Genomic DNA, 24,288 nt, shown 5'->3' with positions numbered 1-24,288 from the left:
CGAAATAAAGATAAGCTGAAATATAATGGGAGTTACTAAATTATTTTTAAGTAAGAAACAGAAAATTCAGATAAATGCGTAAACATTTATGGTGTTGAGTTGATATCATTTGAAAAATTGCTGAAATAAAATATTGATCGCGCAAATCTTAACCTTAGAAATTAACAATTTTTTGCAGTTCGTTTCTTGACAAGTCTGGCAATGTGTGACATTTGCTAGGCAATAATCTTGAATTCCCTTGATGTGACTGATGCGCAATCACATCGTAAACTTGGTAGGGACATTGCAGCTCAACAGGGCCTTTGAACCGTAGTTTATAGCTTCAAGCTTGGAAAGCTCTTTGATAACAATCCTCGCATAAGTTTGACATGTCCCTAGTAGTGCATTATCTAGAACTTCGTTTTCACCCTGTTTCTAGGTGTGGCAGAAATTTTCCTAGTTTTTTCTCGACATCTACAAGAGAGATGTTGCGACAGAAGTTCAAATGAGCAAGATATGTAAACGTTTGGGCATTAGGCAGTTTGCTATTTTTGCTGCTCTTTGCATTTCGACCTGCTTCAAGATTTTAATTAGTTCGATATTCAGCGAAAAAATTGTGTCGAAAAATTTTAAATTACTCATTCATGAGAATACATATGGTTGAATAAGTGATAGGGCTATCAACAAAAACAGGTTTGTTTTGCAACCATTACTTTTAAGATTTGTTCATACTGTAGCTCTCATGTAGCTTTTTTGCGAAGACTACTGATTGATGCGTAGCCCTAAATAGCTCAACTCTTTGGCAAACGATTCTGTATCGCAAGAAGGCGTCTAGTAAGTTGCTTAGGAACGCGTTTCGTCACAACGGCAAGTTCTCACAGCAAGTTACGTCAACGAGATCCTGTGAATAGGCGTACTTCTTGATATAAAAGCATTTTTATTCTCAAAATTTCACCGGATAATGTTCCACGACTGCAAGATGATAGAAAATGCAAGCATGCATGGTTTGGATGCCATTTACTGCAGGAGACTTGTGCACCTCAAGGATATGCATTGTCCATTGATGCGTCGTGTCTATTTAATAACGTGCTTTGCCTGTATTTTCAACTGATGCTTCTTTGTGAATATGGAATGACCGGCCGCGCATAATGTCAAAAGATTACTCTACTAGTTAAATATTGTAAAACATTAGCAGCTTATTGTTATTAATGAAATCGCTGATTAAATAAGATGAGGTACGCAGCAGCAGCTTTGGTCGTCAGGTAGCTATATGCCGACAAGTCGATGGCACTTGGTTCACGATTCATAAATCTCCAGACAGTTACCACTTAGTTGAATTTAAAATTCGCATTTTTAAGTAAATTCAGGCTAATAATTCACTGGTCAACAGAGAAAACTGTTCTGAGATCATTTTGTGTGGGCTTGGAAGCATTTTTCTTGCTGCCTTCAAAACTGACGTTGTTGTTTCTCTAGCAAGTCTAGTTTTTTTTAATATTTGCATTTTTTTGTGAAACTAGTTTGATAATTATTAATGTGTTTACAAATCTATAAATTTGGTCGAAGCGATCCCCTGCATTAATATAAATTACTTGTAATTAAATGTCTGTGCTATCTATGGCTATATTAGGACCTATAATGCTCAAATGGACGTTACCAAATTCTAATAAAAATAATCATATTTTTATACATGCAATGTACAAAAATATGCTGTGCCTTTTTTAGAGCAGCTGCTACCTAGCTAATTGTTATGAATATTTTACTTAAAAATACCAATATTCCAAGAACTAGACGTGCCAAAGAAATAACAAAGCGAAATTGAATATCAGGAGCAAAAAAAAAAAAAATTCCAACCCACGCAAAATGGTTTCAGGATGATTTCTTAAATTTTTTATTTTGTATGTATTTATTTTTATTTACTTTTATTATTTAATTATTTTTTTGCTTTTTTTGACAGTTTAATGGGCCTGTGACTTGGGTAGCCGTTCAAAAGTGAACTATTGATCCAGTCCTGATCATTATTTCAGCGATAAATAACTGATTGGAGACGATTCGACGACCAGGATTGCTGGCTGACGTTAAGTCTACCCTATTAATGATTTCTCTTAGAATTTTACGAAAAATTGCCCAGCGATGGCCTTCTATTTTTTTAATCAAAATGTTTCGTCCAATTACAGTTTCACTACTTATAGTGCGGCTAGTTCGCTTGCATACTGTAAGATTTCATTTTCCAGATGGAGTCGGAAACAGTACTATAGGAGCTAGACATTAAATGTAATAAATAGCTTAATATACTTCTCAACCGGTATTATAGGTTCAATTTGAAGCTACATCACGAGTTTTTAATCAATATCCGAATTGTGGTGCGTTCAAGTGTTAGTTGTTTACTATCATTGTTTGTTTACTATCAAGCAGATCCGTCTTCTTCATGATACTTTTCTTTATCATTTATATAACATTATCTTAGAATTATAGAGCTAGTCTCGCATGGCGCATGCATTGTCCCGAAAATCCTCCTCAATTCAAACGTTTTATATGTTTCCTGTGTTGCCAGCTCATTTTGAGGAACGCAAGCTGGATATGTATTTCTTTCAAAGTTGTGATAGGTTTTCACAGGTTTTTCACACTACACAGGTGATTATACTAAACATTGAAATATATATATGTTTTACGTTTTCCGAGAAATTTTCAATAAATTTCGTAAAAGAACTTTGAGCATATTCAAAGTGTATTTCGCAATAACATCTTGAATAGTTGAACAATATAAATTATTCTATGAGTTAGTTAGTGTACTTGAAGAGATTGTGGAATAAGTTGACTTATAAAAAATCATCTATAACACTGTTCAAAAAATCACCGTTAACAGTCATACCAGTATTTTAGTGGCCGGCCGGCACGTGAAAGAAACACCGTGTCGCCGTGTTTTTAATTCAACACAAGAAACATGTGCAATATTCGAAAAAAATAACGAAACTGTTTATTTTCACTAGATGGCCGGCCACTAGTGCACGAGTCAGACCATTTTTCACTGTTATTTCGTATAATGCAGTAGTTTTGATTGTATGCAATTGATGTATCGAGATGCATTTCTGGCAAAATATATACGTAGTATTCTTAGGAAATATTAACGTTTTGTGCAATGATGGTTGCGATATTAACGATTCAGACATTGCTCTAAAATCGCTTAGACCAATTCATGGAAGAACAGAACTAAAAGGAGCTTATTCGGCTCCTTTATTTATTTGTAGCTTTAAATGGTGGCATGACTCGCCATTTATCATCAGCGAATTCCCATTTTTGTTCGATTGTGATTCAAGTAAACCATGTTGTTAAAATACATTCTTCTTATTCAAACAAAATTAAAAATCTTCTATCGTTTCTCATATTTTTTATTCGTCATCTTACTAGTTGCAAATGTCATATTTGCAAGCGGTTGAACTCTAGCTGATTTCTATAACTTAAACGTTTATTCATCGAATCGCTTTCACACGTACGAATACTCTGCGTAACGCAACCTGACGAATTTCAATGTAAGCATCTTCCACTCATTGATTTAGCAAAATTAATAGTCTAACAGGTGCATCGTCTCACCAAAAAGTTAAGCAATTTTTTTGGTGCGACTTCGATCGTCCTTAATTTATGTATCTTTTTAGGATGTTAGTTTAAATATAATACTCAACTATAACTGTCCGTATGAGAGAAGAATTGAGGTGTTCGCTGCACAACGAGCACTGGTTCTGTGTGTTTTATTCGGCTCTTTCAATGCGCGTATGATCGAAGTCTCATGTACTGATACTGTCTCTGTCGTTTATCTTGTTAGCAATCTGAAAGAGGATTAACAACCTAATAATCGGTATTTGCAATAATATCCTTGACAGATTTTTTTTATTTTTGTGCTCGTAGTTAATGCAGAAGACGTTGGCCTTACTGCCGGTTAAATCTGCTTGCAGCAGCGGTGCGGTTAAGACAGGCTTCATCCACGTCTGATGCATCAGTGCTCGTTTGTTCTGATAGGACGAAATTATCCTCTTTGACAGGTCATTTGTTCTCGCCAACTCGACCGGTTTTCCTCGCTCTTTCGTTGCTGACAGTCAACAACAGTGGGTTTTTCCAATGCTGTCAAACTATATATTTACGTTCATTGTCCAAACCGATCATATACATTTTTCTTTTTCTTAATGCTCGTCGTTTTACTAACTCAACGTCATGTGACAGCAAGCAGAATTTCTTCAGTATTTGCTTGTGAGAAGCCGGGTTTTTTTCTCCCGAACTCGACAAGTAGAGTAGAGGAAATTTAACCGGTGCTTATTTGAACTCGACATTTAGAGCAACGGCCTTCTGTGACGTAAGTAAGCCGGTCGGTCATAACATTTCACGACTCCACTCATTTCATTATTGATTTTTAACATAATCTGACGCTAATCTTAGCCTAATAATATACTGGAAAGTAAAGATATACTTCCTACCAGTCTGCCCAAATACCACATAGACTGTCAATATTTTGTGGCAAATCTTCGTAGCTTGGATGCTAACGTTGGCTGAGTCTTCGGGTTTTTGCAGCGTTTCCTTCTGAGTTCCTTGCAAGTTGAGCTCAGCATCTGCCGGTCACATCACGTGTATGCTTGATGGCTGCCTACCTGCCATAACAAACTTATGCAGTTTATTTTTACCGAGTATTTAACGTGGAGGCACTCTTGATATGTTTGTGCTTGCGTCGGCCTCGGCTGCTCGCATGCACGCTGGGACGTAGACTCTGTACAGCACTTGACGTTCAGTATGATCTATGGCGGGGCCTCCATAGTAATTGAATGCAATAACATCGTCGCTGTTTATCTTCCTTGAATACATTGTCTGGCCTAGAACATGTTCATCGTCCTCTTGTAACCTCATAAATCACCTTTCGTATTCTAAGTAACCTGCACAATTCACATATTCGCATTCTTCCCACTTGTGATGAACGAGCTCTTCTCTTGCGTGCTTTTTCTTCCAAAGCTGCTCTGTGATTATCCATAGTGGTGAATTATTGCCCCATTTGCTTACTTAAAGTACCACTTGTCGATAGTTTTGCCCAGGAACTGAAATTGGTTTCATGTTGCCCTACCTTATTTTTAATTTGAGGCTAATAAATTTTTATATTTCAAGGAAGAATGCAAGTAGGCCCTCACTTAGAATTTGGCAACTCTTGTAAAATTTTCCTATGTTCTCATCTCGTTATTTAATTTTTCGTGTATCTACAAATTAGCACATGAACTTTCGAGCCAACAACATGAATTTAACGCTTTCTGGAAAGCTTGCTGGAATTTAGTTGCTATTTTGCTCACGGTAAGAAGAAATTGTACATCAGATTATTGAATTTTTTTAGTATCCTCATGAAAGTATCATGAAATTTATTGCTGAAGGATATTTTATTGTGTTATTTTTTATGCAAGACACGAAGATTCAGAATTTCGTCACTGAATATAAACATGCCTTCGTGTGACGTTGCTCATAAAGCAGGGTGAGATTATTAATAGAACGGTAGTTGTAAGTTTTTTCTGCACCTCGTTAGCGTTCTTTGGATAATTGATGTTTCAATTTTTCTCATATCAACTCATTACCTCAGAGTAATTAATTCTGATATTGTGCTTTATTTTAGTTTAGATTATTTCAAATTAATATACTACAGAAAATGTTTTTGTGCTACTTTCTATCTATCTACTGGAACTAATTCAAATTAGTTTCTCTGAGAAACTAATTTTCTGAGAAACAGGCAAGTCACTAAAATTAGTTTCTCTCAGAAGCTAATTTGTGTTCCTGAAAACAACTATCTACGAGTGATACTTTTGCTAAGCAGCTTAGGCAATAATTCTCCACTATGGATAATCACTGAGCTGCTTTGGAAGGAAATCCTCGCAAGAGAAGAGCTTGTTCATCGCTTTAATTACTTGTTTTTGTATTATTTTTGTGGATGTATATCCCCAATGAGGTGTTGGCTGGCCCATTACGAGGGTTTTAATCGATCAGTGCGTTATAATTATATTTTGAAAGATCTGTGTTTACCTGCAAGGTAGATAAACAATGTGACACTATTTAACATTAATTTTTTGGGATATGTAACTTTATTAGACATTGTTGGGAAAAAATAGTGTTGAACTATTTTTGCAATAGTTAGTTTCAATAGTTAATAGAAAAAATAGTTGAACTATATAAAATTGAACTCCAAAGTTTTTCTGTTTAGCATTCTATCTGAACTATTTCTTTCTTAGAGACTCTGAGCAAATTGACTGTTGTTATATTTTTTATAATTATATGCTGATTTTGTTATTAGGGAAATAAATCGAGTTGTTCTGTTCCGCAGGTATGGATCAGCCTGGCTTGGCCGCGATATCGTGACGAACTGTGACGCATGAGCGGCTCGAGCACCGCCAACTCACTCAGTTGTCCCCTGACTCCATAGAATATATATTCAATATGTTATACATGTTAACGAACACAAACCAATATGATGTGTGTTTTATCGAATTTGATCTAGTTTTTAAGTTATTTTCACTATATTTCAAATTTGCGTTAACTTCATAGATTGAAAATATGTTTAAAAGATAACGAAGATAACAGTTTTTTTATTTTTGGCGACGATCAGAGCTAAGATATGTGTAGTTCTTAATCAATTCGAAATGCATAGCATTTTTCGGTTATATTGTATATTGAGTGAACATATTTCAGACAATATGAGAAGACACGTCGATCTCCTTTAATATTTCTTCGAAATTGCGCACACGAATAAGATTACATAACTAACACTTATTTTCTCAGCAAGCACACAAAATGATTGCGATAATTTGAGATAACCGTGGTGTACGTATGAAATACATTATTATTGTATTTATTTAGGGCCTTGATCAATCAAAGTGCAAATTTTTCTATGAAATCATCACTGTATCTTTTATCTTGAATAATTTTATTACCATCCAAGTATCCCTTTCCTTAGAATGATCAGTCGAAGAACTGATATAAAGAACAGCTAATAATGGCATTACAGTGAGTGTTTTTGTTTAGTTAATAATGTTTATTTTAAATAGTCCATATAGACTTATTTTGTTGGGTTGGCCTCACGAGCTTTATGCCTCAAGAAAATAATTTCCGTCATAAGAACGAACATTCACTGGATAAAAATGTCTTGCTGTTGATTACGATTCTTATGCAGCGAACTGATGTACGATAACGATAGCTCGAATTATTCGTCTTGAGACTGCGTTCAATTTGGTGTTGAATCACTTAATCATCAACGCTTTCTTCTCGTGGCCCGCGCTTCACTCAGCCATGGCTAACTCCTGCAGGTGAGCGAAATAAAAAGTAAATTTTTAATACTAATACGAAATCAAACCGTAATATGTTGATCAATAGCTTCACTCTTAATTGCATTGTTTTAGCGCAAGGCTAGAAGTATTCGTTAAAAAACCAAACTCGTAAAAGTCAAACAAAATTTCCTCATGCCTTAAACACAGAAACTGACATTTGAACGCACACAGATTTTTTCATCTGCAGTTGCAGTTCGATATTATCGATCGCTGTACCTATTAAGAATGTTAATGTTGCAGATGAGATTATTTCTACATTCTTGTCAAGAATAAATCATGTAATCGAACATTTAGAATCGACAATAACTTTAACAATGTGTCTGAGATGCTTGCTTGCTACAGGCAAGTCACTAAAATTACCTTTTGATTTAACTGTGAAGATAAGCCGTAAAAATGAGAAATTGATATGTTGTCCGAGCGCCTGCTTGCCAGCTGCTTGCTTGAATTTTACTGTGTTGTTCGGCACGCAAGTTCTATGATTTTTTAGGCGTCTCGAACGCGGACTCAGGTGATGGACGCGTAGACACGGAAAAAACTCCCAAAAAACCTTTGACGTTCATTTTATCTGCATTGCTTCAGCTTCAAATACGAATATCTTTTTGCGATTGCAACAGACGCGCGCTGTGGGGTTTCTCATCACTAATGTGCTGAGCATCAATTAGTTGGGAGTTTTCCGTGGAGGATAAAGTGTTCATTAATTATTACCTTTGAAATAAATGTGAGGATGACTTGCAGTCTTTGACTGGCATGAAACGAAACATCGGCCGGCAAAATTTTGTTTAAAGGGTTTAAATTCTAGCTATGGTAGTGTTCATTAGATTTAAATTGATGGAAATGTTATTCAATCATTCTTGAATATGTGAACCCTTTCTGGACCTACATTTTGAACAGAAACAGAGGCTAAAATTGGTTCTTGAAGTACGTCCAATTTAGTTTTTTTTAATGCCGTTGGAACGTATTAGAAGGATATGAGTACTATAAATAAATGATAAAATGGTAAAAGATTCCATTCAAGTGTAATTTAATTAGTTTTAGGTCCAATAGCTCACGGCCCTCAATGAAACTCCCGTATCTAGTTTTTCCAATTGACTTTAACAATCATTTTTCATTTGTACTTCTTTTTCGTATCTGTCAAGCCGAGTGGTATAAATCAGCTGGTGTTTTGTACTGATGGTGTATACCATAGTGTATTCATTTATTGACTTGGACATTGTTTAAATTGTAGAGCTACATGTTGCTATCCTATTTTTTACCACAACTGAGACATTTTAGTAGTGATTTACTTCTACTTCACTTAGGTCTACGTGCTTTGTCTACTTCTTCAGACCATGTGATTTTGAGGGTCGACAGTGATCGTTTCTCCAACATACCACGCTTCACGAGTGGCCGCGTACAACTTGTCGTTGATGTGCGTTCTCTGTGTCACCGAGCGACGGCTATAGGCAATCTGCTCTAATGAGACGCTTATATAGCAATGTTCTGCACGACACTTGTACTTACACAAGGAGTAACGGCAACTTCGTACGCCGGTCGACTCTGCCAAGTCCCGCAGGCGTAGCGACTGTCATACGTAGCTCTCAGAAACCATCATGAGCTTCTTGGCAAAATAGACTTGAAGAAGCGCATGAGATTTTAAGTTTGCTCGAGAAGTCCGTGAGCGATACTAGTCCGCTTTTCCGGTGCTGATTGGGTGGCATCCTTTTCCTATCCGATGGAATTGATTTTGTTGTCTAATGAATGATTATAAATAGACGTGAAGAAGCGCATGAGATTTTAAGTTTGCTCTAGAAGTCCGTGAGCGATACTAGTCCGCTTTTCCGGTGCTGATTGGGTGGCATCCTTTTTCTATCGGAAGGAATTGATGTTGTTGTCTAATGAATGATTAGTTGTTAACACTTCTCTCACTGGTCTTAGTCTTTCTTAAATTTTCTGCCATTTACGAGTAAGTAATCTCACGATTGGTAAAGTTTATTTAATGAATAACAAAAATATGTTAATTTCCTTATGAGTTATCATTGTATTTATTTAGACTTTGCGAATTGGATCATATCAAGCGAAATTACTGGAGTTTGCAATCTTAGAAATATCTTATTTGTATTTTCGAAACCTCCTACTTTAGTCTGTTTATTTGAAGCCTGACCCTTGCAATATATAGGTACTGTTTAAGCACTCATCTATAAAGCTTTTTATGCTGGGATACTATCGAGGTCGATTTTTTTTTCAGCGGCGGAGTCAGAAAGAATCGCAAAGGTCTAAAAAGAAATAATTGGAACTCATTTTGAAACTTTATATGTGGATTTTTTCACAAAATTTCTTCCAATTAGAAAACTATAGTTGAATGATGGTTTGTGCAAGGCTCTCTTATTCTATACCTATATCATCAGTTTGATATATATTTTGATATCAGAGAAAGCGATTTGATAACGAGAATGGAAGCGAACGGTTTACCTTAATTTAAGGGATTATCGATCCCGATCAATGTCGCGTTAATTCGTTAGGAATATATCAACCTTTCGCAATCATTGTTTATATGTAATAATTATTTGCTACCTCAAAATTCTGTGCATTATAGATAATTTAAATGTAATGGATTGATGCTTGCCATGTTGCGGCCAAATTTGGAGCTGTGAGCAGACAGACAATGTTTTTTTTTTTTAATCTGTAGTTTTGTGATCATTGTTTTGGTGCTGCGCAATCAAGAAGCCACACAGCACGCCATCAACTGATTAGATTTATCTTAGATTATCTTTTAGACGTAAAAATTTCTAGGAGGCACTCGTCTCGCTGATGTCTGCCGAGTCTTTATCTCGACCTGTCAATGATTGTTACTCATTACTCTGTCCAGAGTCCAAGTCTCGTTTCATTTGCGACTGTGACTTCTTTCTAGCCGCTGCCATGCACTCATATCATTAGAAAATCATTGTATTAGTGATGCTATTTGAGCGGAATTAAGGGTAATCATTCCGAAGTTCGTTGATAAGCCTGTGTGTAGTGGACAAAGAACGGTGTCATGAAATTGGAGAAAATTTTTAGTGCAGTGCAACGGTGTTTCTTGGACTCACGTGAGCGTTGAAAAAGTAAAAATTTGTGTGTGAATATGTTTTTAGTTCTATTTTGTCAATGAAGTAATTTCTTGGGGGCGAATTCTCAGGTAAGTTAACAGCGTGAGTGTTTTTTCCTGTTAACAAGTGATGGTTTTCTTGCACGTAACTGTACTGGGAATATTACTTCTTAAATGTACGTACTGAAGGAAAAGTTAATGTCTGCATGCGAAAAGTAGAGCGCAATGGGACATTGAGGACAGAGGGACATACAATTATTTATACATGAATTGGCTATATTTATTAAGAGTTTAGGGTAGTAATGAAACACAAGTCAGTGCATAGATTGACGTGGTAGTGCGAACTGTGGTACCCTCAAAGATATAAATTAATTGATCTCTCCCATTGTGCTCTTTTTTCTTCTAGAACCTTTTGTCGCCCGACAAGCTTTTGGACAATTAATGACTCGTGTTGCAATGAAATTCTGCGCTGGATATCAGAAGATTTTACTGTTTTTCATAGGGTATTGTTATGGCTGCGAATGTTGAACTTTCGTAGCCAAAGTTGTCTTTTGGCGAACGATCTCTCTCTCTCTGGTCATCAGATGTATTTAGAGATTGTAAGTAGTGTTACAGAAAATGTATTTTCTCAACTATTATTCGGCCAGTTAATTTCGCCCTAAGTTGAGTGATAATTTTTTAAGGTATTTGTTTCCTTGCACATCGCTTGTTAGTTCAAATTGAAACTATATATCGCTGTTCGTCGCGAGCCGTACGTAAGTCTATTGTTTTTTTTTTCGTAGTTATCGGACGATTGATCAAGATATATTTTTAACCAGTTGATACTACGTGGATGCGTTTCTTGATGGTTGCATTTGTCTTACATTCCAAGTGTGTTATGTAGACACAGGCGATATAAACTCGTGTCTAGATTGCTTACTTCGTTTTCCACTGGCGAACGGTTTTATTCTATCGTGCGTCTGATGCTCTCAGTGCACAGTTTATTTTATCCTCTTTTGTAAAGGTATAAGACTGGAAATTATTCCAGTTTTTTTTCATCATTTTAAAGCCAATCTTTCTTGCGCTGTCTACTGAACTACAGATACCGGTACTAGAAATCGTGTGTGCAATCAAACATAAAATCCGCACTCAAGTAATGTTACTTAATTATAATAATAATATTAACATCAATTAATATGATATTTGAAATTTTAAAGAGCAATCAACCCAGCCTACAAAGTTTGACGAAGATTTGCCAGAGAGGAGCGAGCATTGTTATTAGTTACGTTGTATAGCTACCTCGTGCTTGTTATCTTTCAGAAACAAACGTGAGGGTCGAAGGTAGGCGTTATTTTTATAGCTTGCTGCGTTGTATTGACGATCATTGGTCGATCAAGCTGCGTTGTATTGACGATCATTAATTGGTCGATCAAGCTGCGTTGTATTGACGATCATGTCTTGCGAAGTTGCATAACGCAGGCTCCAGTCTAGGTCGTAATGAATAGCTTAACCGCGTGGGGGCGATTCTCGTGACTTCACTCTCATGTACATGCGCCCTATTCTGCATCATTCACATCTGCTCAGGATCGTTAAGTTTACGGTCATAAAAACTTAAATCTGAATGCGTTCATGTACTCATAAGCTATAAAATCTTCATGCACTGCAAAGCTATAAAACCTGGAACCATGACCGCCGTAAGTTCGTTTTAAGCTCGACGATGTTGCGATATGAGCACTCTTTTACGAGCCCACTGACGATGCCTTCCTTTTCTGTAGGCTTTAACTTATCTCATGAATAATTCATCACTGAGCAACTGTTGTTCATTTTCATCGAATGTGTACTGTTGTTAGACTATTACTTCGAATTCATAATATTTTAAAATAAATTTTTAAATATAGCTAGTCTCAACTTATGCAGCAATACTCCACAATGTGTGATGAATTATTGTCACATTCTCTCTCATATTATTGTGCTTGAACCTTCCTGTGCTACGGGCAACGTTCTCGAGCTGTTTACAGTCAAACAACTCCAATTATGAACGCATGTCTAAATATTCTGTAGTGGCTGAGGTTGTTCTCAAGCCTGACCGATGATTGTATCAGTTATATTTTGATGGGGAGTTTATTCCTTCTATTATCGGCAACACAAAATTCTCATCCTATCAAATTAGGTCATGCGCTTGAGCGATTTTTGAAAATATCATCTTAGCTTCATAAAAAAACACACGTGTATTGTACTGCTTACTTTGCCGTTTTTTTCGCTCTTTCCGAAGCTTCGTCTATCCGTTTTTTGGTCGAATACTTTTGAATTTAAATCCATGTTTGCGATGGGTTCTAAAGTTTCATTTTCATCTCGGTATCATCAAAACCAAAAATTTTTCTCATCATGAAGCAGTGTATCACATGTGCGTTGCAATTTGCGCACTGATCTCTTGATGTCATCGGTTACGAAGTCCGCGGAGCCTACATTACGACCAATACATCATCGGAAGAACACGACGACGAGCCATGGTTACTTGGCGACTCTTCAAGATGGTCACAAAGAAAAATAGTCTAGCAGCAGTTAAGTGTTGAGTGATACATTGCGCCAGATATTTTCCTCACAATTTCTGCTGCCATGAGATCCGCCGACTACAATTTTCTGGTGCCACTTCTCGAAAGTTGTCGTAATTTTGCTTGATTTATGTGGCAAACTTCAAATTTTGCTTTGCAATGTCATTTCTGGCGTTGCTTGCAGTTGAACTTAAATTCTCTTATTGGACTGGATGCGTTTTTCTCGGAACTGTATTTTTCCTCAGCAATCTGGTCATTTCTCCCGCAGCATGCATCAATTTTGTTCAACCTTGGCCGACTAAAAAATTTGTATCAAAGTTGTGTCGCAAGAATGCAGTGAGACCACACTTATAGTGCCCCATCATTTTACGTTCATATTTCAAAATGGGGGAATAAAAGTAAAAAATAAGTTCACACGAGAATTTCAAAAGTTCTTATCACTCGATTATAAACAAACTGGTTACAATAAAAATCTTCACGGAAAATATCTTCGCTAAATTTTATTATTTCATCATCGTCTCTCTTCACTCTAGTCTCAAGCGAAAATAAACTGTTTCTAGTATATGTTGATCCCAGAAGATGAAGAGAAAATGAAGACGCCATCTTAGGTAAGAAAGGAATATGATATAGAACTCTATATATTGTGGAATCATCTATTTATACCATGCCATCAGTTACTTTTTAATGAACGCGTCGCAACTCTTGAGTAAAGCGAACATTCACGCGAACATAATTACTTCATTATATTTAAAGTTGCACTTGTGATGGACCTGAATTTTGTCTTAATCACATTCCATGAAACCACCTTCGAAGATAAAATTCCTACATTTGGCTGAATCGGGCCAACTAGACTGTCAAGTTTTCACAACCCCAAAGCGTTAAGATAAATACCGTATGTGAAAGAGAATTTCTTTGAACCATCGCCTACATGTTGAAGACTTGTCAAGCCAGCGTGGAAGGTATTTTCGTGCAGGGGCTAGAGGACAGGAAACAATTGGAGTGTTCTTGTTGAGCAAAGGCCGTTAATGATGCATCAGTAACTTTAGCTTTTATGATTCTTGTTCAATGCTCATATCACACCAACACCACGTTTGGGACATTTAACTTTCGCGCCAACTCAACCACGCGCAAATAAGAACAACCCGGGACAACCAGTGTTGCTGCAATTAGATTCGAAAGCATAACGCACTTGAAATCAAGCTTCAGAAATCCGTGCTTCATTAGAGCCTCTCCACAATATACTGTACATGGGCGTGAAAGGTGGACTTTTTCTAGATACTCGCTTTGACACTGACTAAAGCATGCGGCTATTCGAGGGTTTTGACACGATTGCAATATCTAGAAGCCTATAAATATGCTTCTAGACTAATATATAGCCACGTTTGCCTTATAGTGTTCCCTGTAGTTGATGTTTGATAGCTGTCTCGCCTCTTGTCACTAATACCTTGAGTGATACTGTCGCCATTATCACTTAGATGTTATCTGGGTAACTGGTTCATCTAAAACCTTTTGTTTGGACATAACCAGGAGGCTAAAAATTAAATGTGGAGACGAATGGAGCAAACGAGTGAAGAACAGTAGATGCTGATGACTCTAATGACAATAAAATTCTCTGCATCTGTACGGGTGTTGAGAGGACTTTTTAAAATTTTTGCTGAATAGAGCAATGTTAAAAAATCGAGCTGTCGTCCGGCAAAAATGACAAATAAAAATGTAGTACCTACGGTACTTAGAGACTAAACGACAGTGCACCCATTTTGTGAACATCTCGGGCCAGAAAGTCGGTAAGAATTTATTGACAGAAAATGCTCAAATCTGCACATACTTTTTTTAAATTATAAATTATTGTGAAAGAATTATTAATGATATCATTAATATCTTCTTTCTTTTTTTCTTTATATTTTTGGATAATCAGCTTTGGTTGCATTACTTCATACAAGTTCGTTCACCTGTTATATTTTATATTCAGTGTGCGCACTGGATCTGCATCGTAATCGAAATAAATTCTTAATTCTTGCTCGAAAACATTACTTTTTCGAGCATGTTATGTTCTAATTACTAATACTGAATTTTATTGATAAAGTGAGTACCATGCGGAATTCGAGATCGCGCCAAGGGAATTCGTAGTCAATCCACCTTATCTTTCCATGAGTTCATAATAATCTATTCCTTCCATTAATCCCGATCTATTTGTTATTATATGGCTGTTCTTCTCTGATAGTAAATTTTAATCTTGAAAAAGATAGGAAGATAATGCTAATAGCGCTGTACCCTAAACCTTCGAAGACAACTTATGGCGCACGCATGCCGAAGAGCGCGCGCCGACGCTGCGACGGCGAGTGCTCGCTCTCGCCCCTTACTTTTATAGGTCCAGACGAGGTAATAAATTAGCTGTATGAGACAGACTTTGGTCGTTTCGTTTACGTTAGGATCGATAATTTAAAGAAAAACTGTCAGTCTTGGGGTTAGACCTAATTTTTTTTGCCCTCACCGGACTGATCAGTTAAACAATGTATCTCATGAGCCGTCGAACCTTCATGATTATCAAGATTTAGTGCTTAGATCAACTTAGATTTGGATTTTTGGGACTATGATTTTCTCAAACCAGCGTATAGTCTGAATTTATTCAAACGCATGATACAAATAGCGCAAGCCTTTAATTTTGGATGTTATTTCTTCTGTGTAATTCTTGCTGTCTTCTTGATGAAATATTGTAAGTCTCCAGAAACTGAATTTTTCTGCCGCTTTCTTTTGCTAATTTAAATTTTTCGCCCAGTTCTGCTCATACTGGCTTCATCAATGCCTTGCAAGTTGAACAAGTTCCAATTTTAAAGCTTTGAAATAATCTGCTTTGTTTGTGTGCAGTATACATATACTCAATGTAGCATTAGCCGGAGGATTTATTTAAAACATGCATATGATTACATAAACCTTGCATTTGACCATCTATTGAAAAATTTTCAACCTGACAGATTTTTAGGACGTTGATTTATCGACAGGCTTCACTCATCATTGTCTGGACTCAATTTTCATTTTATATAGCGAATGATATATGTCTGTCTTTATATGTTATTTGATAACATATGAACATCTGTCTCCTTTAATCGTGTGTTAGATAATATCCTCCTATATGGCTTCCTAATATGTCAAGTCTCTTGTGAATTGGCTTTCTGTATGGCTCATGATGAATATTTTGTAATATTCTAATATTCTTTATTTTCTGCTCGTTAGCACGTAGCGTTATTGTTACAAATGTTTTCAATACATTTTTGTGACCGAGTACCAATTGGAGGCTTCGATCCTTAAAGTCATCGCATACTACAAGATACCTGCCGAATTTCACTAATGCTATATATTATCCGCTAATATGTAGCATTTCAACATTATGTTATGTTGACACTATCGCTAAATATACTCTATGGGCTAAATAATTAGCGCATTGTATAAGATTAGTGGTTGAATTTATTGTGGAGGCTCGCTGGAACCAGCTAGGTGGGTGGCGTGTGGCAACAGTCGCAAATCGTAGCCAGATTTTCTTAATTTAGGTTGTATATTTATATTTTGTGTACGTACATATTTTGTGAAGTAACATAACGCCTAACCAAAAAATCCGGCATGACCACTTGTAGAAGTACGCGTATTATAGTTTAGGAATCAGTGTAGATATATCAGTTACGTATCTTGCTCTGCGGCGAAATTGTTGATTGTCTGCTAAGATGCGTGAAGATTTTTCCTCAAACATCGATAATTATAATCGATGAACCGACCCCCATGACACAACGACATGATGCAGACTTGTAGTCTACGTGGTTTGTCGAGTTATTCAAACGCATCCTGTAATAAAAGAAGGAAGGGATAAAACCTGTTCAAAGGGTTTCAACTCCTTGAACATAGGAGCTTCAACTCATAAATTGAACTTATCAGGAACTATTTATTTCAATTGAGTTGTCAAGTATGTGACAGCGTGTAATGTTTTTTCAGGCCTTACGTCAATTATAAAACAAACTTTTTCTTTGAACTATCAGTAATTATTTTCTAGATCACCTAGTGTTTACTGATGTGCTCCAAGATGCTTTTAGACCTGCTCCCTATTAACATTTTTCAATAAATAGATGCGAAGGTCTTCCACTGTGTGACAATCTAGTAACAACTTACAATAATTGTTTCTTAGGAGCGACCGCGTTCAACTATTTACTGAATATTGAAACTTGATTCAGAGCGCGTTATTTCACAGCAAAAAATACGATTTTACCAGACTTCGGGACACTTGTGAGTTTAATCACAACAAAATTTTATGACGAAATTATTTGATTTTTACATTTTTATTGAAGGCATATGGCATGTGACGCAATACACGAACGCCGAATCAGGTGAAGATGAATAAAGACGATGTGAGCAATCCAATGGGCGAACGAATGGCAACTCCCCTAAAATTAGAGTGACCAACATCAAAAATTACCAACGAAGCCCAAGTTCAACAGCAACAATTAATGATAGAATATCAGAGGGAGAATAGCCTAGGATGATAGGATCACAGATTTTTTGTGGCGGTGAACACACGACCTCTCTTATTGGCTAGTTCATAGATAGTTAGAGCGGATCCGTTGTCCGATTATCTCACGTCATTTTTTTAGCTTAATATGCAGCATATTAATGTTGATATGAGTTTCATATTGAAGTATGTAATGAGATGATTCACGGTTGCCTGACTTTTTAGTAAAAATTCATACTGCTATCATGACTCTAATTTTATTTAAACTCTTCTTATACTTACCTACCTCATTCTATTTACCTACCTCATTCTATTTAAATTCAGACTGTTATTTATTGGGCACTCGTGGCTGAGTGGTCATATCGTTGCCTGTGTCGCCATGTAGTTAGAGATGCAACACTGGTATCCCAAATGTTCTGGCAACGATATACGAGGTGCAAGATTTTGCGTGTTCTGCCCGAGTTAGATGTGAATTAAATAATATTCGAGACTCGTGAGCTTCTGTGAGGAGGCCATGACTCTGATTTAAGACCTAGTCGTTCATCAGTATTCTGGACGAATCCGAAGATTTGCTATCAGCCGTGCAGCTAGTCCTCTTAACTGAGCCTCGAACTCAAACACGCTCACATTCATCTCTTAAACTGAAATTTTTGTACATTAGAAAACTTATAGTTACAAATTTTGTTACAGGATTTACGACTTTTTGCAATGGTCGCGACTTTCTGTTGCGGAAATTCTCGTTGATATCGTTGATACTATATACTTAGGGTAAATCGTGCTCATAACATTTGTTGGCCACCTAAAATTGGTTGATGACTTGTACTTTCGCGGCACGCAGGTGACAGTTGGTTGACTTATTTATAAACTTCTCATGTCATCATCGTTGGAACGAGGGCCAAATATCCGGCATCCTTGAAGGATCCTGGTTCTCTGCCTCCACAAATGTAACATTATCAGCTCCTGGATGCCTCTGCACATCGTCTGACCGCTTAGACATAGCTCTCTCATGCTCGAAAAAAATGATGATGCATGTTCCGCCTCTACCTATGTGACGGTCATGTTTGCTGGCTTTCTCAAGAATAATAACTTCTTATTTTATGCAAAATAAAGGTCCATGTTCTGCCTCTATCTGTGTGACGGTCATATTCGTTGGCTTTTTCAAGTAACTCGCTTTTTCAGAATAATGTTGCATTGTTGCATGCTCTGCCTGTGTGACGGTCATATTTGCTGGCATTCTCTAGTATAATATTTTTTCATATTTCTTCCTCATGGGTGGGGAAACTCGTCGCACAAGTTAGGGGGCAACAAGATGGGTAACCTATAACATAGGAGAGTTAGGGATACGTTTGTTTGCTGTTCGAGGAGCCAGAATCTTACCCTCACGTTTCTCTATACATACGTGCTTCCTTTCCTATTCTAAATAATTATTTACAATTTCATCTTATTTAAAATCTGGAATAAATTTACTACTGTAAAATTTCATCGACTGTATTTTTACGATGCGAAGTGTAACTATTATTGCTAAAGTTGATGCTTCTTTATACGAACATAATTCTTCGCACGATTTGTGAGACGCCCGACAACTGACAATGCAAGTTGAAACTGCACAAAACATCATGTCTACTCAATTGCCAATGATATCTGAATTTATTTTGTACGGCCTTAGTTCTATGTGGATTCTAGAAACTCGTGATTTGCTTAGACTTGTGACACTCCTGCATGAATTTGTCATTCCTTGCACAAATGTGAAGTTCAGCGATGTTAGTATGAGGCAACTGCATGGAATGAGCGTGTAACACACGCTCGACTACAACGTACAGTTCTTTTTTTATTGCTTGGTGTTGGAAATAGCGTTGGCTGCATGACGAGGAAACAAAGGAGGTAGCTAGAGCATATGCGAGGATAGCAACGTGGCACCGCGCCAAGTAGGCTGAGAGATGCCGGCCAAGTGATGAGCGACGGCTGGCTCCACTTCAGGGCTTGTGCACGTACTGAAGGCTCGCTGCGTTCGGTGTGAAATCGACACAGTGGCACTGCAAATCAATCTATTCAATGGAACAAAGAATGCAAATGCGTTTTTATTTTTTTAATAAACGTTCAAGTTTATGTAAACTTCATTCGACGCAAGTTGAGAAATAAAGCCAACGCGGTGCGTGCGTACGTACGTGACGACGTTCCAGTTATTGAGATTTGAAGGGTTCATAATTTTGTCAACGTTCAAAGTCTCACTCTAGCCTTAAACCAGAAAGACTTATTCTATACTATACTTATAGTTTAGTATAGACTTATACTATACTATATAGAGACTGTAAAAACTTATCGACAATTCTAGGAATATTTCACCATAAGTAATTCACAATGTACATTTTTCCCCTCTTCATATTCATATCTAGCGAAAATATTCTGTGCCTCGCTTCAAATATACAGACATGATTTTGGTTGACTTCTATATTCCTGTCATTGGAAAGTTCTAGTCAAGTATTTTGTTGTAGTAATGGGGTTCAACATTCCCTGCAATGGTTACTTTTGAAGGAATGAATATTGAATTTGAACCGGAATAACATGCAGGATGCGTGCACGGTGCATGAATCGGATACCTACATTTAAGTATCAGTTGTCTGGCATCCCATCAATCATACGAATAATCATGTTCACTTTAAGAAGTTTCAACATTTCAATATAATTTCATGAGACTTTAACATAACTATTAGAAGTATAGCTGCGGGACACGACCATGTTTCACTTGGCTTCAGGTTGTACTCGAGGATTCAGTTTTAAACCTTTAAAAAAGTATTTTCTTCAGTTTGTGTTCACAAATTTGCTTCTAGTCGTTCAAACCAGCATGTTTTTTTTCTTTTGCATTAAGATTCTTAACTCGTTTTGTAATCTAAAATCATCTCTTTCGCTACGGTGTAAATCTTGTATAAGTAAGGCATGCAAGCTCAACAGTTCGTTACTACGAGGTTTCATCCTTACTTTCTAAAGAATTTTTAGTGAACCCTTCGCCTTGCTACAGTATAATTACTGTGCATTTGGCCATCCTGTTATGGAGCCTCGTTGTCCATTCCCATTGTTCGTTATGAGTCAACAATGCAAGGTCAATGAATGGCCTACTTTGGCCGTGCTCCAACACCGCCTTGTGGCCATCACGCGCCCGCGTCCAAGCACCAAGAGGCTGCCTCACTTCCCGCGCTTGCTTGCTAGTCATTTTCAACTCGGTGCAATGTCAAATAGTTCGCCTCATCAAGTTATCTATATCTCAAAAACGAATCGCAGCAAATTTTCTAACTTTTCGAAGGCTGATTTGTTTTGAGCTATCACAAAGTTTATGTACTCTAAATTATATCTGTGTCTATAGATAAGAAACAAAATGTGCGTGTAGATGGCAATTGTATAGAACTCTGTAGGTAAAATAAACGTTGACTATTACAGTTCGCAAATGCAAACTGTTTTGAACGTACAAATTCTGTTCAAAAATATATTTAGATACTATTCTGGCTGAGTTTAGTCTAACCTGGTCTGAAAAAACGTTAACTTAATTTCGAATTTTTAAGTAGATATTTTTTCACTTTTTTTGTGAAACGGTACTAATTGACCTTTTTTGAGGAAATCTCAATCTTTTTAGTAAAATTGGTGTACATATGAATATGATTATATGTGAAGTACATAAATTAAATTTGTGAATCAATTAAACAGGTAGATTTGTCAGCAGATTGAAAGCTCACTCTCTGTCAGCTCCCTTGAGTGCAAAATGACTCCCATGGAAATGAGTTCCTTCCATTAATTAAGTAAATACATGCTCATAGTAGGAAGAGATCTACTGTACGATTTTCCTTGTTTTCGAAACTGAAGTTTGTAACTAAAATAATGTTATTAATTTGTTTGAGGAATAATCTATAAATTTGTATGAATTGTGCATAAAAATCAAATTTAGAAACTTGAATAAGCTGCGTACCTTATTCCTAGCCTTAACTAACTTCAAATCTAAATTTCTTCGCACATTTGCTAAGTCTTGGTTTGAGATTCATATCCTGGCTAACTGGAATGTAAACCTGTTGTAGCTTATCAATTGACACTCCCACGTGCAATTAACCATAAATTGGGTGCAGTGCCTATAAATAGCAAAGGCTCTATCAGACCGTTAGCTTGGATCCATCGCCAAAGTCCCCATGCAAGGTTGAACAATTTATTGAAGTTCGGCTGCGGTCGTTCACTGTACCTTAAGCTGGCCATCAGTAGCCAGCTTTACAAGGTCTCCGCTTGTGCCGCTCCGAGGGCTCAGCAATTTGTCGTGTATTCCTTGGCGCTAATTGCAGAGCTAGTACGGCCGATAAGACTTCCACGAAAAACTACAGGCATCTTCCAGAAGTGCGTCCATCTAGCCAGTAAGTCAAGGTACGAGATGCGTTAGTGTTGTTCGTTAACGGTTTAGCGCTAAGCTGGCGATGCATGCAGAGGACTTTACAAAACACTGCTTTGTTAAATTGATTCTGGGAGTGGCTCCTTAATGATGTTTTAGGTTCAGTCACTGCTACCGAAGCTTGTAGGCTTGTTCGGCTTTAGTTGTAGACGATTAAGGTGTGACCCAAGATAGTCATTATTCAGTTCAGAGAAGAACTGGTATTTTGAACGCTGCAGCGCGAGAGGCATTTACTTCTCTCCTAGGCTTTGCAGTGGATGGTCCTTGGAGACCTGAAAGCTGATTTGTCGGCTCCCGTTAAACATGTAGGATGAGGCAAGTGATCGTTGCTCCAGAGATTACATTTTTTGTTCTCACTATAAGCTCTATATTTTTAAGTTTGTGGTCAACTAATTTTGTGAGTTTAAATGTAGAAACTAGCCTCTCGTGAAGTGGTTGTTATTTATGTATCATATTAGCTGTTAACTGTTAAGCTATAAAATAGTTTGAAATGTACTCAATTCAATTTCAATTTAGTTCAATTCAATTTGAATTTAATTCAATTCAATTTTAATCGTGCAAAATTCGGCATGTAAAAATGTGCTTCAGTGAGATTGATTCCGAGCTCAATATAAAAAAAATATAACTCGGTACTCACTGCAGTGAGTGACAGAGAGCGCATTTTCTCGTCGACGAAAACGTGAAGTCGCGGACAGACAGACAGACGGACGTGACGAACACAATAGCGCCTTTTTTCCTTTTTTCCATAAATGTGAAAATACGCTAAAAATGACTTGTACACTGTAACTATACTCTCAGCACTGATAGAGCTAGCATAGGAATATAACTTTAGCAGGAAATGATAATCTCCAATTCGTTTAAACTACGCTAAATTCAAATTATTAATCAAATCATAGGGCATAATAGATACCGAGTTATCTCTGGAATAAATTCGTTGAGCAAAAATGGGAATTGACGAAGTGAAGAACTTAAGAAGTTATTTTCGTAGATGAAGCAAAGGTTCTTTGGATCGCCATCGAGAAGGCGTTGAAGTCACCCGTGTGTGTGAAGCGGTGATGTCTTGTGTCTGAGAATCCGTCTTTCCAAGTAATGGTCTTACAGCGGCGAGAACAACTGCGCATGTTAATCATATTGCAGCGAGTCTCTCAAAGAAGCTGTACAGACAAATATGATTATTATCTTTACGTTTTCCTGTGCTGTTATTTGTATCTATAAACACGTTAATTTGTTAGTTGTGAATCCTAAAGTATATACAGTTATTTCTTCATCTATTTTATGGGTAATATGTATTAATCTTTGACGTTAACTGTTTCCTCCTAAAGAGGCCTCTCAAGTGCTACTGCCTTATCAGCATGGCTTGAGCATTAGCTTTCAAGCCCGACTATAATCATATTAAATTTGCTTGCGCTCCCAACCATTTTCTAAAATTTCTTCTTTGATTATTGCGCTTATTTTATTTATACAGTTTAATGACAGTGAAGCTGTAGAGTAACTCAAAGCCATTGGTGCATATCTGGTTGAACATTGGTTTCTTCGTGGCTTCTCTGCATGCAAATGAGACGCACGTTCGGATGGAGAAGACTAAGCCACGGATTTTCTGATGCTTCTAGTCCTCCTACGTTGCGTCTTTTTAAGACTTTGCTGCTATTGGTTGAGGTTTATTAGCTTTTTGACATTTTAGTTGCCCGCTGACCGAAAGTTAAGCGTTGCGAACCCTGTGACTCTGGCTGCTGTCATTGCACTCGATGAGAATTATAGACCTTGTCTTGGTGCGGCCTTCGGGTGCGGCTGAGTCAGTACAATCCTGATCTGGAGTGTACGTCGTTGCTTAAATTTTACTTTGCTTGGTGTCAAAATACGAAAAAACTTTGCTTGATTTAAGTGAATATGGCAACATACATTTCAAAATTTCTATAGGATAATGACACTCTTATCTAAACTGTCATTCGAAAATTTAGTCTTAATACAAAACGAGCACTTATTCCTCTTTTAAGCGAACAAGTGCAATGAGACCAATACATGTGTGCGCTTCGTCGTTCAGTGATACCCAGGCATGTAGCAGGAGCAAACCAAGGAAAAACCTGAAGCAATTGCGCATCATCTCTTGGAGCGTCCAGTGCGATCCTAATGACTGGTTGCGTCGACATATACCGCTGGTGCTGCTACCACAGAATGTTACAGCATTATCAGCATGATCGTAAACATTCTTACACGACTATAATGTTGCAGCTCAACCATTCATTATGACATGACTAAGGAGTAATTTGAATAATGGTGATCGCAGTTTCCGCAAGGCCTCTTCGATTTCTTGTCTTAGTGATTCAATTCAGTGGAGAGCAGGGATTCAAGTATCAATTACGACTATCGTGATGGATGCGCATTATACGGTGTATGCAGTTGCCTTTTCGTTACGAAGAAAAAGAAACGATTCTCTTGGTTCTACACAAGAGTACAAAGAACGCTTATAAAAG

General features: G+C 37.1%; 1 protein-coding gene across 1 annotated transcript in view; it reads left to right on the top strand.

Moving 5' to 3' along the window:
- The first annotated feature begins 6,591 nt into the window (after window positions 1-6,591).
- Window positions 6,592-24,288, top strand: part of LOC108666266 (probable nuclear hormone receptor HR38) — a 98,082-nt gene continuing 80,385 nt past the window's right edge. The window contains exon 1 of the mRNA XM_018153100.2: window positions 6,592-7,292. The gene's annotated coding sequence lies outside the window, so the exon portion shown is untranslated. The remainder of the gene's footprint in view (window positions 7,293-24,288) is intronic.

The sequence above is a fragment of the Hyalella azteca genome, unplaced genomic scaffold, assembly GCF_000764305.2.
Source record: "Hyalella azteca isolate HAZT.00-mixed unplaced genomic scaffold, Hazt_2.0.2 contig14896, whole genome shotgun sequence".
Lineage (NCBI taxonomy): Eukaryota > Metazoa > Arthropoda > Malacostraca > Amphipoda > Hyalellidae > Hyalella > Hyalella azteca.
Note: the sequence above shows the minus strand (reverse complement) of the source record. Positions and strands in the feature narration are given on the sequence as shown.